Source organism: Lagenorhynchus albirostris, chromosome 5, assembly GCF_949774975.1.
Source record: "Lagenorhynchus albirostris chromosome 5, mLagAlb1.1, whole genome shotgun sequence".
Classification (NCBI taxonomy): Eukaryota; Metazoa; Chordata; class Mammalia; order Artiodactyla; family Delphinidae; genus Lagenorhynchus; species Lagenorhynchus albirostris.
In genome coordinates, this window is record NC_083099.1 from 106,105,288 (window position 1) to 106,126,821 (window position 21,534).

At 35.9% G+C, this 21,534-nt stretch overlaps 1 pseudogene; it reads left to right on the forward strand.

Moving 5' to 3' along the window:
* Window positions 1-397: 397 nt before the first annotated feature.
* Window positions 398-20,850, forward strand: LOC132520285 (eukaryotic translation initiation factor 3 subunit E-like; annotated as a pseudogene).
* Window positions 20,851-21,534: the final 684 nt, after the last annotated feature.

Genomic DNA, 21,534 nt, shown 5'->3' on the forward strand with positions numbered 1-21,534 from the left:
GTATATGTATTTCAAATAGACATTTCTCTCCAAACAAATCCTGAGATCCCTTATTCTCTACCCTCAGCACTTCAGTTTGGTGCTGAGTCTGTGAAAGCTTAAGAATGGCCAAGGAGGACAGCACTGACTCTACTGCAAGTCTCTGGGGCTACTGCCCCAGGGTTTCTTTCTCTTTATGCTCATGGATGGCCAGAGATCTCTTGCAGCAAGGGGAGGGATTCCAATTCCCAGCAAGAAGGCTCTCTTGCTATAATACATTCAAATTACCTTCTCATTTTGGAGAGCCTGAAGAATGCTTTGCTGTTCTGATGTTCTTTGTTCTATCATCCACCAGCATGCATGCACAAATACAGTGATGCCTCTTTCTCTGAGGCCTGCTAGCACACTGCAAAAGAACATGGGTGGACTTCTGGTTTCCAGTTCTGTGTGGAAGAAGATTGGAAGTCACCATTCAGTTCTAACAACAAGTAAAAAGCTGGACGGGATGAAAAACTCAACAACTCATCCTGAGAGAGGAATGCCCACAGGGCAAACTGCTGCCCCCAGGACTGGAAAGACAGTCAGGCAAATACAGGGAGTCTTGGCTTATAGGAGCAGAGACTCACCAGCAGAAACTGCTGCAGGAACCAGTGCTGGGGTAGAGAAACCTAAACTGTATTTGATACATTTCTGGAGGCTTTACGTGGACAAATCTGAGAGTTAAAAATTCTAGAGGGACTCAGTCATAGGGGTGCCCCCACATTATTGTGAGATTTACTTCCAGGAGCTTGACCAGATTCTCACAGTAAATGTGTGAGAAAAATCCCCTCAGACTTCTCACAGGGGGAGGTGGAAAAGGAACTATTATGAAATACCCAAGAGTACAGGTTTCCCTCACTTTTTCAAAGTAAGGGAGTTCATGAAATCTTTCATAAACTGAAATGGTGTAAAGCGAAGAAGCAATTACCTTAGGATACATTTTGCCAGTGGATGCATAAAATAAATCGAGCTAAAGCACAGATGCTCACAGGCACAGTTCAAAGCCTTGGTGGCTTGATGCTGAGTGTAGTTCCTGGGGAAGGAGCTTGGTGGGGCCACCCTTATTGCTCTGGGTGCACGCTGCCTCTGTAATGACTTGCTGCAGAACAAACATGCAATGCTAATTTTGTTTTTTACCTTTTTTCATAAATGCCAAGATACTCTTCAGATTTCTTTTGGTTAGTGAAAACAGGTACTAAGGTAGGTCTTTCATAAAAGTGAAGTGGTGTAAAGCAGACTTCCAAAAAGCAGGGGATACCTATACTCTTTTTAATTTTTATTTTTATTTTATATTGGAGCATAGTGGATTAATAATGTGTTAGTTTCAGGTGTACAGCAAAGTGATTCTGTTATACATATACATGTATCTATTCTTTTTCAAATTCTTTCCCCATTTAGTTATTATAGAATGTTGAACGGCGTTCCCTGTGCTATACAGTAGGTCCCTGTTTGTTGTCTATTTTAAATATATCAGTGTGTACATGTCAATCCCAAACTTACTCTGTTTCTTTTAACAAGGCTTGTCATCAGGAGAAACTAGTTAACCAGACCCTAGACTTCTGGGGTTTTATCAGAGGTTAAATGACATGAGGAAAGGAAATACCCAACTCTAGCCTACTCTAGCCTTCCATGTGGCAGAAGGGAAATACAATTGACTCTTGAACAACATGGGTCTGAACTGCCTGGGTTCACTTATAGATGAAGTGTTTTGAATAAATACTACATGATCCCTGGCTGGTTGAATCTTCAGATTAAGAGCCATGGATACTAAGGGCTGACTACTGGACTTGAGCATCCTGGAATTTTGGTATCTGCGGCAGGTCCTGGAACCAATCCCCACAGATACCAAGGTATGACTGTAGTTAACTCAAGCCCACTTTAGCATCTTTTCTCAACTAAGTGGGGAGAAAAAACCTGTGAAGTACAGTCCAGAGGCATAGGGTCACTGAAAGACTGAGATCTAGTCATAGGACTATAAAAAGTTTCCCTCCCTCTTTACTTCACCACCACATCAATAAAGGCTTATTTACAACAGCTCCTTTTACTCAGTATTGCCATTGTTCAGCTCTCAAGAAAAATTTCTAGGCACACTAAAGGAAAAGACACAATTTGAAGCAACAGAACAGGTATCAGAACCAGGCAAGGCAGGGATGTTGGAATTATCAGACTAGGAATTAAAAAATCTGTGGTTGATATGCCAAGGGCTCTAATGGATAAAGTAGACAGCCTGCAAGAACAGACAAGCAATGTAAGCAGAGATGGAAATCCTAAGAAAGAATAAAAAAGAAATGCTAGAGATAAAAAATGCTGTAATATGAATGAACCTGAAGGATACATCAATAGAATCCTCAAAAACTAAAAAGGAAAGAGAACAAAGACCAAGAAAAACAGAAAAGAATATCCAAGGACTGTAAGAAAACAAAAGGGTGTGACATACACATATAGTAAACCCCAGAAGGTGGAAAAGAGAGAAAGGAACAGAAGAAATATCTGAAACAATAATGACTGAGAATTTCCCCAGAGTAATGTCAGACACCAAACCACAGTTCCAAGAAGCTCAGAAAACAACAAGCAGGATAAAAGCAAAAACAAACAAACAAAGTACATCTTGGGGTAATGTTTTTAAAATACAGAAAATCGAAGATAAAGGAAAAATCCTGGAAGAAGCCAGAGGGGGAAAACACCATATCTACAGAGGAATAAAGATAAAAATTACATCCAACTTCTCCTTAGAAAGCATTCAAGTAAAAAGAGAGTGGAACAACATATTTCAAGTATTGAGAGGAAAAAAAAAACAACATGTGAGAATTCTGTATGCTGTAAAATTATCCTTCAAAAGTGAAAGAGAAATAGAAACTTTCTTAGACAAGCAATAATTGAGGAAATTTCTTGCCACTAGACCTGCTTCACAACAAATATTAAAAAAACACAACCTCTTTTAAGAAAAGGAAAATAATGTAGATACTCAGATTTATATAAAGAAGGGGAATAAGTGAAGGTAAAAAATTTTTTTCTTAGTCTTCATTGTTCTAACAATTTTTTTTCAAATTAAAAATAGAAAAAAGTTTTAATTGTGCTTATGTATGTATCTTATGTATATTTGTTATGTATGCTTATATATAAGTGAAATGAACGATGATAGTAATACAAAGGATAAGGGGAAGGAATTAGGATTATTTTGTTATTTTAAAGTACTCACACTACCCATGAAGTATTAATTGAAAGTGGACTTGGATGTAGTTTACAACACAGGAAATATACCCAACATTTTATAATGACTTTAAATGGAGTATAATCTATAAAAATATGAGATCACTATGCTGTACAGCAGAAACTCATAATGTAAATCAACTATATTTCAATTTAAAAATGCAAAATTGAAAACAAAGTAAGAAAGTGGTCTTGGAAGTATCACTGATATGCAAAGAAAGGAGACAAAATGGAGTTATATAAAATCTCAATTAAAACCACAAAAGGCACACACAAAAATGTAGAAGATAAAAATAGGCACAAAGAGCAATGACAACAAATAGAAACTGGGTTCAGCTATTTTTCGCCTTCTCTTACTTCACTTGCTAAGAAGTTGAATTTTCAGGATAGAGGAAGGGGTATGTCATTCATATATCTTCATGGTGGCTCTTAGTTTTGTCTTATTTTGGTTCAGCCTCCCTCTGTTTACTGCACATGCACTAACTGATATCTTTGCCATCAGTCTTGTCTACTTTGTAGTTAAGCCTCCTACATGCCCCTGAAACTAAAGTTTGCGATTTTGAACTTAGGGTTGTGACTGTCCTTCCAGGAGCATAGGCATCTCCCACCTGGTTAATTCAGCTGACCCTCAGTTTCATTTGGCAGAGACATGCAATTCTTCTCCATGCATCTGTCTGGTCTTGACCCAAGTTAACTCATCCCACTACAGTAGGGCTACTCACAGACCTGGTGACTTCCAACGTGGTGCCTCTTCTATAGAACTATGGCAGGACCAAGAGAGTGTCAACCATGTCTCTTACCATGCTGCTCCACCTTCCTTTTTTTTTAAATTAATTTATTTCATTTATTTATTTTTGGCTGTGCTGGGTCTTTGTTGCTGTGTGCTGGCTTTCTCTAGTTGCAACAAGTGGGGGCTACTCTCCGTTGTGGTGCAAGTGCTTCTCATTGCAGTGGCTTCTCTTGTTGTGGAGCATGGGCTCTAGGCATGTGGGCTCAGTAGTTGTGGCTCGTGGGCTCTAGAGCACAGGCTCAGTAGTTGTGGCGCATGGGCTTAGCTGCTCCGTGGCATGTGGGATCTTCGCAAACCAGGGATCGAAACTGTGTCCCCTGCATTGGCAGGCGGATTCTTAACCACTGCACCACCAGGGAAGTCCTTGCTCCACCTTCTTGATCAGACTGGGGTACCTCACGTTACCACAGTTTGCAGAGTGTCCTGTGTCTACCCAAATGATCTCAATGGAGGGAGTGAGTCACAAGTCCCTGAATTTGGTACTCTCCTCAAATTGTCTAATAGACTTTCCTCACCTCCAGATCTACCACAGAGAGGGAATATTGAGTCACAAGGCAATCTCCTTCTCTCCCCCACCTCCATTTCCTGACCTTTCTTCAAGGTCAGGGTGAAGTATTATTTCACTTATCACATTGTCACCTTTCTTTCCATCTTGACCTCAGGGGAATGTGGCTGCTTTCTCTACTGGAAAACACCTAGTTTAGCCCTTCGTATATTAATAGAAACTAAAGAAATCAAGCTAATCTTTATTTTTCTCTACAGTGTTGGGATTTAAAGTCACTGTCTTATTGTAAAATATTATTGGTACTCTGTCATCATCTCTTTTTCTCTTTACATTACTTCTGAAACAGACTTTAATTTTCTCATCCCCCAGTGACTGATGCCTATAACCCTGGACCTCAGGTCAGTAGGCATGATGGTTATATATGCAGAAAAGTAAAGGCATAAAGTTCATTAATACTCTTCAAATAATTACCTTTTTTGCCATTTTAATCTATCGTCTCTTTAGAACTTAGATGTATATTTCAACGGCTCATCTAAAAGCTTCTGTTACCAGGAAGTCTGATAATCCGTACGAAGTCTTTTTGCAAAACCTGAATTCCTTATGTCCTTCTGTAACCCTCACACGCTCTTGTAAATCTCATTTAATGGTGTCATTTCTAACTCAGTGCCCTACTCCAGAAACCACAGTCACATTTGACTTTACCATATCCTCCCTCTAACCCTTCCCTCCAATTAAGATGTGACTCAAGTATACCGCCTCCAGAGTTGTCATCCTTAAATCCTTAGGAAAAAAACTGAAGTCTCTAAATGTATGCTTCCTTTTTTTTTCCAAACAAAAATATTGTTACATAGATCACAGGTTGTTGAAAGAATTAAGTGAGATGATGTATGATGGATGTAAATTTCTTTGTAAAGGGTAGCATTACTCTTGTTTTTCTCCTCATAAACTTCCACAAGCTTCTCCTTTCCTACTGGGTCCTTCTGTGTTACATTCAAGCTTTTAGCAAAATATTCAGGATTCTTCACCATTTTCCACCATTTTTAACACCTTGAACACCGAGTACTCAAGCCATTCTGAATTTTTTCTCCTTCAGCATCAAGCCTTGCTTTTTCATAATTAAGCATGCTCTCTACTGTTTATCTCACTGCTTAAAATGCCTTTCTGCCCCAGCTTGCTCTGCAGCTCTGCCATTAACTCTCCCAGTGACCTTGGGAAAATGTCAGAATCTCTCTCTGCCCCAGATTCCTAAATTCAAGGCTAAAGATAAAAATGAAGCTGTTTCTGTTTTGTATATAATTTCATTTGTTTCATTTTTTAAGTTTCTACATATAAGTGATCATGTGACATCATGTGATATTTGTCTTTCTCTGTCTGACTTACTATACTTAGTATGGTAACCTCTAGGTCTGTCATAGAAAACAAATTTATGGTTATCAAAGGGGAAGGGGGAGGGTAAATGAAGAGCTTGGGGCTAACAGATACACACTACAACATAAAAAATAGATAAACAATAAGATCTTACTCTACAGTACAGGGAACTCTATTCTATACCTTGTAATAATGTATAGTGGAAAAAGATCTGAAAAAGAATATATATATATATATGTGTATATATATATATATATATATATATATGTACACTGAATCACTTTGCTGTATACCTGAAACTAACACAACATTGTAAATCAACTATACCTCAATAAAGAAACAAACAAAAAATGAAACCAAACTCATAAAGATTAAGCAAAATAATACATATTGATATTACAAATTGGCCTATCTTGAGGGGCAAGTAAATGTTACCCACTAACTAAAGATTGTATTATTAATTACTATTTATTATCATCATTATCAGCAGTAGCAGCAGCAACAACTTCCCAGAATGCTCTTACTTAACCTTCAAGAGCTAGTTAAAATATCATCTCATCTGAAAAGACTGCTCCAGGGAAATATATTCATTTATCCTGTTGTACTGTCCTTTCCATCTTGTATTCATTTCTTCCCAGTTTCTCAGCGTCTTGAAGGCAGAGACCATGACAGTCATCTTTATAGTTCTAGTGCCTGGTCAGTGACTGCATATAGCAGGTGCTCAATAAACCGTTGCTGAATGAAGGAAAACAAACCAAAAAAATAATAAAGCTTATTGTGTTGTTAGCATGTAACAAATTGTTTTAAGATCTCCTATGTATTAAGTCACTCAGTTCTCCAATAGCCCTGTCATTAGCTACTCCTATTATCATCCCATTGCAGGGGTGAGAAACTGAGAGATGGAAAAATGCATTAATTTGGTCACAGTCAGGACCAGAACCAAAATGACATAGGGTAAGTCCATGAAATGATTGGATCCATTGCAAGATAGGTTTAGGCCAGAAATCCATTTACCGCCTTGCAATAATATATTAGGGATTACGGTCACTTTAATTTCAGTATCAAGTAAGGCTCAGTTTTCAACGCCTCACAATAGATCTTGGGTATTCTTCCTCCTCAATATGCAGTTACTTTAAGGCCATAGGTTCTTTCAAGGAGAGATTGGCGAAACATTTATTATACATGCTTTTGGTGGCATGACAGAGTCTTTCCTCAAGAGAATTTATCTCCCTTTGGGTCACCAGGCCCTGTGTGTGAGGTTAGCTCAGATCTGGAAACTGGGCAAGGAATAGTGATTTTTCATTGCAGAAGCTAATAGAAGCCTTGGTTTATTTTCTCTTGAGGTTTTTTATTCATATCCAGCCTCACCCTTGCTGGCTGCTCATTTATTTCACTCCTAGACATATCACAGTGTCTTATAATTGTCAAAGAACCCCGTAATTTAAGGACCCCTTGTTTATCATATTAGTATTGCTGTGCTTTATAGTAATTATACTGACTTTGCTCCTGATGGCTATGTGCCACCATCTGGTCTTTGCTATTCGGGAACCGTGTCATCATCATTGACACGAGGGCCCTATCTCTCATGGCATCATCTCCTCCTGCTAATTCTGTCTTACAGAGGACAGCCACAATGAACTTCTCAAAGATACTAGTGTTCTTCTCACTAATGCATGCCTTCTTGGGTACAACAGCTATCACCATTCCAGACCTCAGGCTCCTGCTTACTCTGTATCTTCACCATAACTTTAGCCTAGAAGACACTGAGGCCGAACTTTGTCTCCTTTGCAGTTTTTCTACATTTACTATTAAATCCTGTGCTTGAATTTCAGCAAAGGTTACCCCTAGTTGTAGGAAACAAAAGTTTTGATAAATTACCATGAAGGCCCTTTGGCTTTCCCAGCATTCCCTGAATTCATAGGTGGATAACTTCAGACTGTCATCCTCTTTCTGCAAGGTTTCCAATATAAACAAAAAAACAAACAAACACACAAACAAATTAAAAATTCGGCTTATTCCATGGTCTTTAAAATTGCCATTGTCCCCACATAGTTCAATATTGAAGTTACACCATAAGCCAATGTTTTCTCTCTCTCTGCTGCTGTTCATCCCATTCTAAAACAGGTGAAAGTATGAGTGATCTCCGTGCTAAAAGCAGAACTTAAGACAAGGACTTATTAAAATGTAGCTTATTTAGAAGGTGATACCCAGAAACAGAAATGAAGAGATGAGGAAAGTGACACAGGAAAGGAAGCTATTTGTTCTCACTGTTAACAACTGGCACTTAATCCCACTGTGGGCTTCATTCTCTCTAAAGAACTGTGTTGAATGTACTTGTTGAATGAAGAAGCAAAGCCTGGGACCTTGATTACTAATCCCTAGCTCCACTGATGGATGGATTCATCCAAGGGCATTCACTCTCTGAATTTCTGGGCTGCTTTGCTGATACTTCCTGAGTTGCTATAACAGAAAAGTAGAAAAATATGGCTATAGTTTCATATGGGATGTGATAAGTGTGATGAGCTCTGTCTATGAAAAATGCAGCTTAGATTACAGTAGGCTAAGGGGTTGTGTCATAGGGCACAAGAAGCAGCATTTCCCTTATATTCGTGATCACATTTTTACTTATTATATCCATTTTACAGATGAGAAAATTTAGGTTCAGATTCTGAAATAATTTACCCAAAGTCACACAAAAAAATAAGTGACAGAATATAATTAAAGCTCACAAGAAATGAAGAATCTCCGGTCCTACCCCAGACGTACTGAATCTGAATCTGCATTTTAATAGAATCTCTAGATATTATACATGCATATTTAGGTTTGCTAAGCACTGGCTTAAATTTTTTTTCTTAAATGCCTATAGTTATAAATCAAAAGAGAAAGTCATATATAGTATCAAGTAATCCAAAAGGTATACTGTTCTTTTAATTAAACCAAAGAAATTCTCCTAAGTATTTTCTTTTATAAACCTTTAACTAATTAAAATATTTTGCTGGGAGGGACCCAGTGCAATTTTTTTAAAGAAGTTTCTGTGAGTTAGAGTTGGGTTGGGAATTGATATAAAAGGAGTGTTACTGTCATAAGTAGTGTGCCAATCAGAGGTGAAGGCAATGACACACGTGGGTATAACTCAAGGATGACTTATTTGAGAGTGTATTAGTTTTCTATAGCTTCTGTAACCAATTACAAAAACTTAGCTTAAAATAACACAAATTTATTATCCTACAGTTCTGTTCGCTTGGCTATTTACTCTGCTCTGTTTCTCTTCTCTGCTCTGGAATAAAGATGTTGTTCAATTGGGCTTTTATCAAGAGGCCCTGGAAGAATTTTCTTCCAAACTCATTCAAGTTTTTGGAAGAATCCAGTTCTTTGTGATTCTAGGACTGAGGTCCACATTTTCTTGCTGGCTGTCTGCTGGGGGCTGTCATTAGCATCTAGTGGCTCTTAGGTCCTTCCCTGTGGGTCCCTGCATCTCAGAGTCAGGAAGGGCACATCAAATGGGCTCCTGCTTGGAATCTCTCTGATTTTCCCTTCTGTCACATATATCTTGCTTTCCCTTCTGCCACATTTTTTTCTGCCTCCAGTCACAAAAGATTCTCTACCTTTAAGTGCTCATGTGATTATATTGAACATGCCTGGATAATCCATATTATACTCCCTATTTTAAAGTCTGTAACCTTAATTTATATCTACAAACCTTCTTTTACTATGTAGCATAACATATCCATAGGTTCCGATGATTAGGGGATGGATATCTTTGGAGAGCCATTCTGCCTACCACAGAGTTTTGTGCTTCAAAATGTAGTAAGAGGTGGTTTGGGGATAGATTTTAGACAGCTATAAATGAGAGGAATACTTCCATTCTTTCAACAAATATTTACTGAGTAAATACTGCTCTCTAGTATTCTGGGCTAGGAGTTTAGCTTTTGAGCAATGGGGTGTTTTCAAAGATTATTAAGTAGAAAAGTGATAGAATAACCAGTATCAGCAAAGCAGCCCAGAAATGCAGAATAAGTGCCCAAACCCCAAGTTCCTGTCATCAGGCTACGGGTTCATACTTGAAGTGGAAGGGAGACTGATGATTTCTTCTTTTTTGTAACTACAGGTTAGAGGTAGAGAGATAAGTGTCTCCTTTGGGAAGCTGGCCATGGAAAGAAAAAAGGAAGGATGACTTTGAGGAAAGGTACAAATTAATAACTGACAAAACTTTGTGCTTGGCATAAAAGGAATAAAGTTGATGAAGTATTGCATGATGATTGGGGGAATTTGAGGAATAACAAAATGATCATTACCATATCAATAATTCAAGAAGAACAAAGCAGTGATCCCAAATCACTGAAGTGCCATGCATGCTTGAATAGAAACACCAGGTGAGACTGCAGCAAACAACAAAAATAAAAACACCAACTTTTTTTGGTGTTCTTGCTTAATTGTTCTCTCCATTTGTTGCAGGCTGTGAAGTTGGACATTGCCTGGCATAATGGTGTGTTCCACAATCTTAACTTACCCACCAGTAAATCTCAAAATAACCCAGCTCTTCAAGTTTCAGTACAATTCTTGCCTATTTACAGGAAAAGAGTGTCATCATAGACAATGTGTTTCCAACAAATACATAGGCAGTAATTGGAGTAAAGCATGGACCAAAGTATTAAAAATGATGCAAATTGAGAATACACAGGAACTATTTGAAGACTATAAGTTGAGGTTAAGTCAATCTTACCACTAGGGGAAGGTTGACATTTTTTTTTTTACACATATTCAGATGTTGTCTCCTCTAATACATGAACCAGAAACATTATGAAGAAATAATGGAATAGACACAGAGTATGACACATGTGGTGGGCATTTGCTTCAACATCTCTGGATGGGAGATTATTAAAAAAAAAAAATCAATAAAATCCTTAAGAAGTTATTCATTCATATCCATACCTTGGTGTATATTTTATGGCTTCAGTTCTCCTACTGAAAAATAGTGTTTATTTTTAGGTTAATAGACAAACACAACAATGTTGAAGGTCATACTACAATCTAAAATTGTCTCAAATGTTTTTGGTTTGGCTTTACGGAAAATGCATTGTGCCAAACACTTTTTCTCCTTTATTTTTAAACCCTTGTGTATTTTTAAAGAAAATGTAATCCACATGTTTCTTATTCATTTACACTTAACTCATCAAATTCCTCTTGTGTAAGAGTGACTTGGAGACCAAAAGACTTTGGAAAATTATTTGTTTGCCTTTGAAGCTCTTTCTTTTTATTAGGAAAGTAATAGCATGTTCTTTGGTATAGTTCATGTTAGATACTCAGGTATTCAGTTTTTCAAGTATGTAAATAACATAATCTAGACTATTTATATTTGTCCTTATATATTGCTTTCCCTATTCTATTAATATAATGGTAATTTTCACCATTATATCCTTTGTTATACTATGTTATTATTACTATTAGTATTGTTGTTATAAACTTCATAATAACATTAGTGGTGTTACAAGAATATCTATATATTTGCAACATCTTCATTTACAAAGTGGTTTTATCTTACTCATCTTTCCTTAAAGACTTGTATGGAAAGAGAATTCCAGGCTTTGTAGCATACTCACCTATTTCATTTCCTCATAGAATGTCAGACAGAGAGAATTTGCCAACTGCTTTACATCCTCCAAAAATCTTATTTTCAGTTCATCTGTTTTATTTCTACTTTCGTGACTAAGTGTGCTATTCATCTCTCATAGCTATTTTTAACCTCTCTTCAAATCCTTGTACAATTGTCTGACTTTATAATCTGAATTAAAAGTCATTTCATTGTTGAGCTGAATGATTCTGTCCTACTGGTTCCATTTATGTATTCTTTATACTTATGGATAATACATTGTTCTAGTTTGCTTATCCTCTGAATTATAGCCTGTCACAGGTCTTTAAGTATTCTTAAATAATCTTGTGGATGTATACTCTGAAACTCAAGAGCACCCCAAGCACCTTTAAAAGTAGGGTCTATTTCATGTCTTCTTATCATGCTTAGTTCTGATTGCTACAAATTTTAATCTTAGTAAATATGACTGGTGGGTTGCTAATCTTTAAAGTATTATGTGGCATGTGCTACTTGCTTTCTGCATGAAAATAATATAGTAAAATGCCAGATAAAAGTGGATTCTGAGTTGGTCTCTTTTTAAAATTAGATTGCATGCTTGTAATCTATTGTAAGGATTGGTCCTTTAACTATTTTCTTAAATTTAAACTAGGGTCTTGAAAACACAGTGCACATGAAAAGAACAAGTAGTGAACAAGACCTTAATCAAAATTGCCAGTTCATTTGCAAAACAGATACTGATGGCCCACAACCAACAGGGCCTTTCTTAGGCTTTGTGCTAGATTTTGGCAATGAACTGACCATTTTGGGAGTCACGATTTCAACACTGTGTGCAGAGTGATAGGACAAAGGTCAAAGAGTAGAGGCAGGCATCTCAGTCTAGTTTCATAAAAATGCTTTTGGAGCGATCTCAAAGTTAAGCAGGGTGTATAAGCTAAGCATTATAACAGGCAACGTGAAAGCCTCAATTTAAGAGACATTTACATCACTTACTTGTGTGGGTTACTGTTCCAAGCTCCTTACAAATATGAACTCATTCAATCCTCATCACTATCCCATGGGTAAGCACTGTTACTAACCTAATTTTACAAGTGAGAAAACTGAAGTAACTACAAGTTAAGTGAATTGCCCAAGGTCAACAGCAGGTCAACAGCAGGCACAGCCAGGACTTAAATATAGGTATTGTGGGCCTCCATAGTCTCTACAGGAGACTTTTAATAGGGAATTTACATACTCATGGAGAGCAACACACAATCAAGGAAGAACAAGTGGGTTAGCATTTCCTGAGGGCAAGTTATAACTGGGACAATGTCAAGAGATGAAGGAAGCTAAAGAAGTGAATGAGAACGATGTTACACTGAAAAACCAGGGTTTTATCTTAAATGAATCATTGTAATCATTGGGATAACAGGATTTTGTCTCAATATTAGAAAGAAGATTCTCTAGCATCATGGATTATGGGATACAAGATGGCTGGGTTGGAGGTAGAAAGACCTGGTAAGGGGTACCTGCAATAGCACAAGTGAGAGAAACAGTGAAATATGGTTGGAGGGAAGTTGAAGCTCACATGAGTTATTCTAGGAGAGGATATGTGAGGGCTTAAGCTGTTGATGTTGGAAAAGGAGAGAAAGTTGTGTCTGGAGTGATTGCTCTGAGTTTCTGATTAAGGTAACAGTGTAGACAGTGGTGACTACTGGGATAAAGAAGAAAACAAGATAATTGAACATTAGAAAATGCTTATGATACCATGTAAAGAGAAAAAGAAAGTAGAGCTCAGAATTGTATATTCTGTATTGTCCTTTAAAAAATATGTGTGTAATATGCACGGAAAAGCTCTGGTGAAAACAAGAACAACTATTCATTGTAAATGGTAAAATTTCTCAGAACTTTTTATTTTTCCCTGTATCTTCTAAATTTTCTGCAATGAACATGAATTTGTTATTTTTCCATTAAACTAAAATTAAGTGTTACTGGAAGGATTTAGACAGTGATCTTATTTAAAGTTAACTTCTATGATCTTTCAGGAAAGCAAATAAAGTACTTAGCAAAAGTAGATGATTTATTAACCTTGGTTCAGGAATTCCCCTCTTAGGAAGCTAAAGTAATACGTAGGTTCTCACGTGTTTATTTATAAATATATTTATTGTCATGCAGAAAAATTAGCATTAGCAATCAGGGTTGTTGAAAACAATTATAGCACAAGTGTGTGAATGCATATTATACATTCATTAGAAGAGTTACTTATAAAAATACTTAATCATCAGGGAAAATACTTCTGATATATGAAAACAGCAGGGTATGAGTTCTTTGATGCTATTTGCATAGGATATCTCTGAGTGAAATATGATACTGATTTTCTTTGACTTGCATTTTTTAAGATCTGTAAAATATACCTATGTATTTACTTATAAAATATAATAAAACATAAAAATAAAGACATTTAGTTCGAAGTGTGAGCAGTATCACTGCTGTTTAATCATTTCAAATGGGCTTATGTTGGACTATAAGTACACAGCCAAAGAGGAGTGGAAAAGTCACCTAGACTATGAGGCTGGCTGTGTCAGGGGAAGCAATTGGTCAAAAATCATGATTATAGATGAGAATAAGTATGAAGGACCAATAATTACATTAAAAAGGATGTTTCTCAGGAGTATTTGAATATAAGAGGGATCATAGCTTTAAACTTAAAGAAGCACTAAATTTTGGAATTTCAGATACTAAGAAGATAAAAGGATATTTTTTGAGATATTATCATATTCTTGAGATTTCTAAAAACCAATGTTCAGAGCCTACACATAAATAGTGGACTTATTTGTGTTTTAGGCAAGTACTGCTTGTGTTATTATGTTTAGATATTTGGATACATTGACCAACATTCAGATATGGTAGTGCTATGACTTGACTTCCATGGAAAATGTGAAACTTAAGGTAGCCATGTTTTTCCTTTGTCCCATGAAAAGTAATAGAATCTTTAGAAAATTAATTCATCTTCATTTAACCTTTATCAGTTTTTGAAGAAACCATAAATATTTTAGATTCATTTGACAGAGCTAAAAATCCTAGGGTGTTAAAATAATTGAAACGATGGTATCCACATGTATATATCTTTAACTGCATGTTACTGGAACTTTTATGCTAATCTTTATATTAATTATTTATTGAATGACTACTATGTGCAAGTACTTTAAATGCATTATCTCATTTAATTCGCAGAAGAGATAAAACTTAGAAATAGATCAGAAACTGACTGGGAGCATTTAAATTGATTTTGTTATGTGACCACCAGGCTAGTAAGCAACAGATTCATTAGACAAGTAGGTAGTATAATCTACATTTGATAGGTGTTGGTATCAAGGCTGTGGCCCAAAGTCACATTACTGGAGCACAGTGTTGGAATCAAGATTCAAACAAAATTTGGTTGGAGCCTCTATGGCAACAATGTTTCCAGCATTTCTAGAAAATAGTATACCACTTACCATCCTTTAAAAACACTCTTGAGAATTTTCCATCTTAATAACTGATCTTCTCTTTTATAGGTACTTGTTAAATATTTCTCATAGTGCTTCCATACATTTTTTGTGGTCATATTTTTCATATACAGCTGTTGACAATTTATTTTATAAAGAGATAATTGATATACAACATGATATTAGTTTCAGGCACATAGCATAATGATTTGATATTTGTACATATTGAGAAATAATCACTACAGTAAATCTAGGAAGGATCTGTTATCATACACAGCTTCATAATTTTTTTTCTTGTGACGAGAACTTTTAAGATCTACTCTCTTAACTTTCAAATATGCAAGATAGTATTATTAACTATAGTCACCATGCTGTGCATTACATCCCTATGGCTTATTTATTTCATAAGTGGAAGTTTGTACCTTTTGACTCCTTTCATCCATTTGCAACCACCAATCTGCTGTTCTCTGTATCCATGAGCTTCTTTTTATTTTTTATTTTCGATTCCACATATAAGTGAGACCATACAGTATTTGTCATTTTTTGTCTGACTTATTTCACTTAGTATAATATGCTCAGGGTGAACCTATATTGTCACAAATGGAAAGATTTTATTCTTTTTTTTTTTGCTGAATAATAGTCCAGTGTATACAAATATGCACCACATCTTCTTTATCCTTTCATTCATTGATGGACAATTAGGTTGTTTCTGTATCTTGGTTATTGTACCTAATGCTGCAATGAACATGAGGGTGCATATATCTTTTTGAGTTAGTGTTTCTGCTTTCTTTAGGTAAATACCCAGAAGTGGAATTGCTGGATCATATGTTAGTTGTATTTTTAATTTTTTGAGGGACTTACATACTCTATAGTGGCTGCACCAATTTACATTCGCACAAACAGTATATAAGTGTTCCTTTTTCTCCACATCCTCGCTAGCATTTTTTACCTTTTGTCGTTTTGATAATACTATTCTAACAGGTGTGAGGTGATATTGTGGTTTCAATTTGCATTTCCTGATGATTAATGACACTGAGCACATTTTCATGTACATGTAGGCCATCTGTATGTCTTCTTTGGACAAATGTCTATTCAGGCCCTGTGCCCAGTTTTAAATTGAATTGTTTTTGCTAATGAGTTGTATGAGTTCTTCGTATATTTTGGATATTAACCCCTCATTAGATATATGATTTGAAAATATTTTCTCCCATTTAGTAGGTTGTCTTTTCATTTTGTTGATGATTTCCTTTGCAGTATAGAAGTTTTTTAGTTTAATGTAGTCCCACTTTTGTTATTGTTTTTGTTGCCCTTGCTTTTGGTTTCAAATCCAAAAAAAAAAAAAAAATCACAAAAACTATGCCAAGGAAATTACCTCCTCTGTTTTCTTCTAGGACTTTTCTGGTTTCAGGTCTCATATTCAAGTCTTTAATCAATTTGAGTTAATTTTTGTGTATGGTGTAACACAGTGGTCCAGTTTCATTCTGTTGCATGTTGCTGTCCAGTTTTTCCAACACAATTTATTGATGAGCCTGTCCTTTCCTCATTGTATATTCTTGGCTCCTTTGTCATAAATTAATTGACCATATACATTGAGTTTATTTGGGAACTACCTATTTGTTCTATTGATCTATGTCTCTTTTTTTAGGCCAGTTCCATATTGTTTCGATGACTATAGCTTTGCAATATAGTTTGAAGTCAGGGAGTGTGTGATGATATAGTTTGAAGTCAGGGAGTATGATGCCTCCAGCTTTGTTCTTCTTTCTCAAGATTGCTTTGTCTACTTGGGGTCTTTCGTGGCTCCACACAGATTTTAGGATGTTTTATTTCTGTGGAAAAAATGCCATTGGAATTTTGATAGGGATTTCACTGAGTCTGTATATTGCTTTGTGTAGTATGCACATTTTAACAATATTAATTCTTCCAATACATGAGCATGGAATATATTTCCATTTATTTGTGCCTTCTTTAATTTCTTTAATCTGTGTCTTATAGTTTTCAGAATACAGGTTTTTCACCTTGGTTAAATTTATCCCTGAGTATTTTATTCTTTTTATTTTTTTATATTTTTTTATTTTATTCTTTTTGATGCAATTATAAAGGGAATGGTTTTCTTAATTTCTCTTTCTGAGAGTTTGTTGTTAGTGCATAGAAATACAGTAGATTTTTTATATTGATTTTGTATCCTCCAACTTTACTGAATTCATTTATTAGTTTTAACAGTTTTTTTGTAGAGACTTTAGGGTTTTCTACATATAATATTATGTCATATGCAAAGAGTGACAGTTTTACTTCTTCCTTTCCAATTTAGATGCCTTTATTTTTCTTGCCTACTTGCTCTGGCTAGGACTTCCAAAACTATTTTAAGTAGTATTTACCTGTTAAATATTTCTTATAGTGCTTATGTTTATTCCTTTTGTAGTCATACCTTTTATATATAGCTGTTGACAATTTAATTTTTATAGTATGTAACTTTCCATATGTTCTATATATCTCTGTACTGTCATGATTTAACTTAATCATTTTGGGTTAAGGAGAAAGAGTTCTCTTCTGGAATTAAAAAATATATTTCTTTTTTTCCCCACAGCCCTTTCTCTTTTCTTTTCTCCATGTCTTTCTACCTCTTCCTTCATTCTTTCCAATCTTTTTTTTTTTTTTTAAATAACTATTGTATTTAAACCTTGCAGTATTGGGAGAGGGGAGATTTGATATGGGGGTAGGTGTGATTTTTCATTCTATGTGATTTTTCATCTTACCAAGGACAGAAATATAATGGGAGAATTTTTTTCTTCAATGATTTTAAGAAAATATTGAATATTTATATTGGAACTCATTATTCTTTAGTTTTACTTGTTCTTATGAAGCAAGAATTGTTTTCTCTATTTTGCAGATAAGTCAACTGAATCTCAGAGAGATTAAATGATGCATCCAAAGCCATTCAGCAAGGAAGTTTTCTGAATGTGGGTTTGAACCCAGATCTGCCTGGTGTCAATGCTCATGATCTTTTTTATTCATATGCTCTCTTACTTTATTTTAAACATAGGATTATTAGACTTCAGAGATGAAAGAGCATTTGAGATTACTCATTCCAACAACTTCAATTCATGTTTTAGGGAACTGTAGCCTAGAGGAGTTAGACCACTTAGTTAAGGTCATGTAACCATAAAGTTATTGGGTTGGGCATAAAGTTCATTTGTTTTTTCCATAAGATGGCTCTAGTAGTGCTTAGTTGTCTAACTTCATTAGAAACAATTTTGTTAGATTGTATTGTGACAGCTATCATATCAGCATGCATTAAAAAAAAACTTATCAAAATTGGTGAATTTTTCTGTAGCCATTTTAATATTGAAGATGGAAGAAAAAAGCAACATTTTCAGAATATTATGCTTTATTATTTCAAGAAAGGTAAGAATGCAACTGAAACGCAAAAAAAGGATTTATGCAGTGTATGGTGAAGGTGCTGTGACTGATTGAGCATGTCAAAAGTGGTTTGTGAAGTTTTGTGCTGGAGATATCTCACTGGATGATGCTCCACGGTCGGGTAGACCAGTTGAAGTTTGATAGTGATCAAATCGAGACAATAACTGAGAGCAATCAACCTTATACACGTGGGAGATAGCCGACATACTCAAAATATCCAAATCAAGAGCTGAAAATCATTTGCACCAGCTTGATTATGTTAATCACTTTGATGTTTGGGTTCCACATAAGTTAAGCAAAAAAACTCTTGACTATATTTCCGCATACAATTCTCCACTTACACGTAAGGAAAACATTCTGTTTTTAAAACAAATTGTGACGGGTGATGAGAAGTGGATAGTGCACAATAATGTGGAACGGAAGAGATTGTGGGGCAATGAAGTGAACCACCACCAACCACACCAAAGGCCGTCTTCATCCAAAGAAAGTGATGTTGTGTATATGGTGGGGTTGGAAGGGAGTCCTCTATTATGAGCTCCTTCTGGAAAACCAAACGATTAATTCCAGCAAGTACTGCTCCCAGTTAGACTGACTGAAAGCAGCACTCGACAAAACATGTCCGGAAGTAGTCAAAAGAAAATGCATAATCTTCCATCAGGATAGCACAGGACTACATGTTTCTTTGAAGACCAGGCAAAAACTGTTACAGTTTGGCTGGGAAGTTCTGATTCATCTGCTGTATTCACCAGATATTGCACTTTCAGATTTCCATTGATTTCGGTCTTTACAAAATTCTCTTAATGGAAAAAAATTCAATTCCCTGGATGACTATAAAAGGCACCTGGAACAGTTCTTTGCTCAAAAAAATAAAAAGTTTTGGGGAGATGGAATTATGAAGTTGCCTGGAAAATAGCAGAAGGTAGTGGAACAAAAGGGTGAATAAGTTGTTCAATAAAGTTCTTAGTGAAAATGAAAAATGTGTCTTATTTTTAACTTAAAATCTGAAGGAACTTTTTGGCCAACCCAATACTATAGCACCAGCATTAATTGTGGTTGCTTTCTTTCCATATTTCAGGAACTAACAAATTGTCCTAAATTCCTTGGCTTACTGGGTTTAAATTTAAAACATAGACTCCTACACTTTACTTTTCCTTGGCAAGAAGGTGGAGTAGGACTTGACTATTCACATTGCACACTTTTTGGATCGGCATCTAGTCTTTTCATTGCTTGAGTTTCTCTCTGTAAAGGAGATATATAATGAAAAACAATCATTACAAGGGAAATTGGATCTTCTTAGTGATAACAACACGGTAGCCTTTGCTATGTATGTATGCCAAAACCTTTGTTCTGATGATATTCCTCATGCTTTGAGAGAAAAAAGAACCACTGTTGCTGTACAACTGAAACAGCTTCAGGCAGAAACAGAACCAATTGTGAAGATGTTTGAAGATCCAGAAACTACAAAGCAAATGCAGTCAAACAGGGATGGTCAGATGCGATTTGACTACCTGGCAGACAAGCATGGTTTTAGGCAGGAATGTTTAGAGACACTCTTGGTATGCAAAATTCCTATATAAATGTGGAAATTACTCTTGAGCTGCTGAATATCTTTACTTCTTTAGAGTGTTGGTTCCAGCAACGGATAGAAATGCTTTGAGTTCATTCTGGGGAAAACTGGTTTCTGAAATCTTAATGCAGAATTGGGATGCAGCCATGGAAGACCTTACATGGCTAAAAGAGACCATAGATACAATTCTGTGAGTTCTCCACTTCAGTCTCTTCAGCAGCGAACACGGCTCATTCATTAGTCTCTGTTTGTTTTCTTCAATAACCCCAAGGGCGTGATAATGTTATCGATCTCTTCCTTTACCATCCTCAGTATCTTAATGCAATTCAGACGATGTGTCCACATATTCTCCACTGTTTGACCACAACAGTCATAACAAAGAAAGATGTTTGAAAACGCCACAGGTGCTAAAATATCTGGTCCAAGTTATTCAACAGGAGTCTTACACATGTAAAGATCCAATTACAGAGTTTGTTGAATGCTTATATGTTAACTTTCACTTTGATGGGGCTCAGAAAAAGCTGAGGGAATGTGAATCAGTGCTAGTGAATGATTTTTTCTTGGTGGCTTGTCTTGAGGACTTCATTAAAAATGTCTGTCTCTTCATATTTAAGACTTTTTGTCCATCCATCAGTGTATCAGCATTAACCTGTTGGCAGATAAACTGAACATGTCTCCAGAAGAAGCTGAAAGGTGGGTTGTAAATTTGATTAGAAATACAAGACTGGATGCCAAGATTGATTCTAAATTATGTCATGTGCTTACGGGTAACAATGCAGTCTCACCCTTTCAGCAAGTGATTGAAAAGACCAAAAGCTTTTCGTTTAAAAGCCAGGTGTTGGCCATGAATATTGAGAAGAAAATCAGAATAGTAGGTCAGAAGTTCCTAACTGTATAACTCAGGACTCTGGCTTCTACTGAAGAACTGTACAGAAAAAATGAAAAATCTATAAAAGAAAGGTGAAATAAAACCATTTTACAAAGGTGAAACATTATAGAAACAATTAACATGTTAAATATAAATTTTGGAGACTTTGAATAAAATTGGCTGTGCTTCATTAAAAAATAAAATAAAAAATAATAAAATAAAACATAGACTCCTGAAGTAGGGAGATGAAATAGAAAAAGATGTACCATTTGGACAAATGATGATTTTGTGCAGTTAAAACTGCACCCCTGCCTCAATGTCAGGTATCTGGGTGCAAGGATTGGAGGTGGACTTTTAACTCCCCCTATCCACTTCAGCTGGATACCCTTGATCTATGTACCAATTCATGACCATTTGTAGTCACTCTTCAAATAGAGACTTCAAAAACCTTTCTTTTGTCTCTTCTTACACAGCATCTCCTTTAACTTTGTCACATGGTGTTGCTTTGCTCCTCTAGTCTCCATTTGGGGTGTATTGTTGATATGTTACTATAACATATCAACAAGCACTGATTGTTGCTTTAGTTATTCCTCTTAGGAGTGTCTTGGTCTTATGCCAATATCAACAGTGCTTTCATCTTTAGGGCTCTGAGCAGGCACTCTGTTATACAGTCATATGAACTGCAGACTCCATTGTAATAAATCTGTTCTCAATATACCCTTTAAGTTTATATTCAA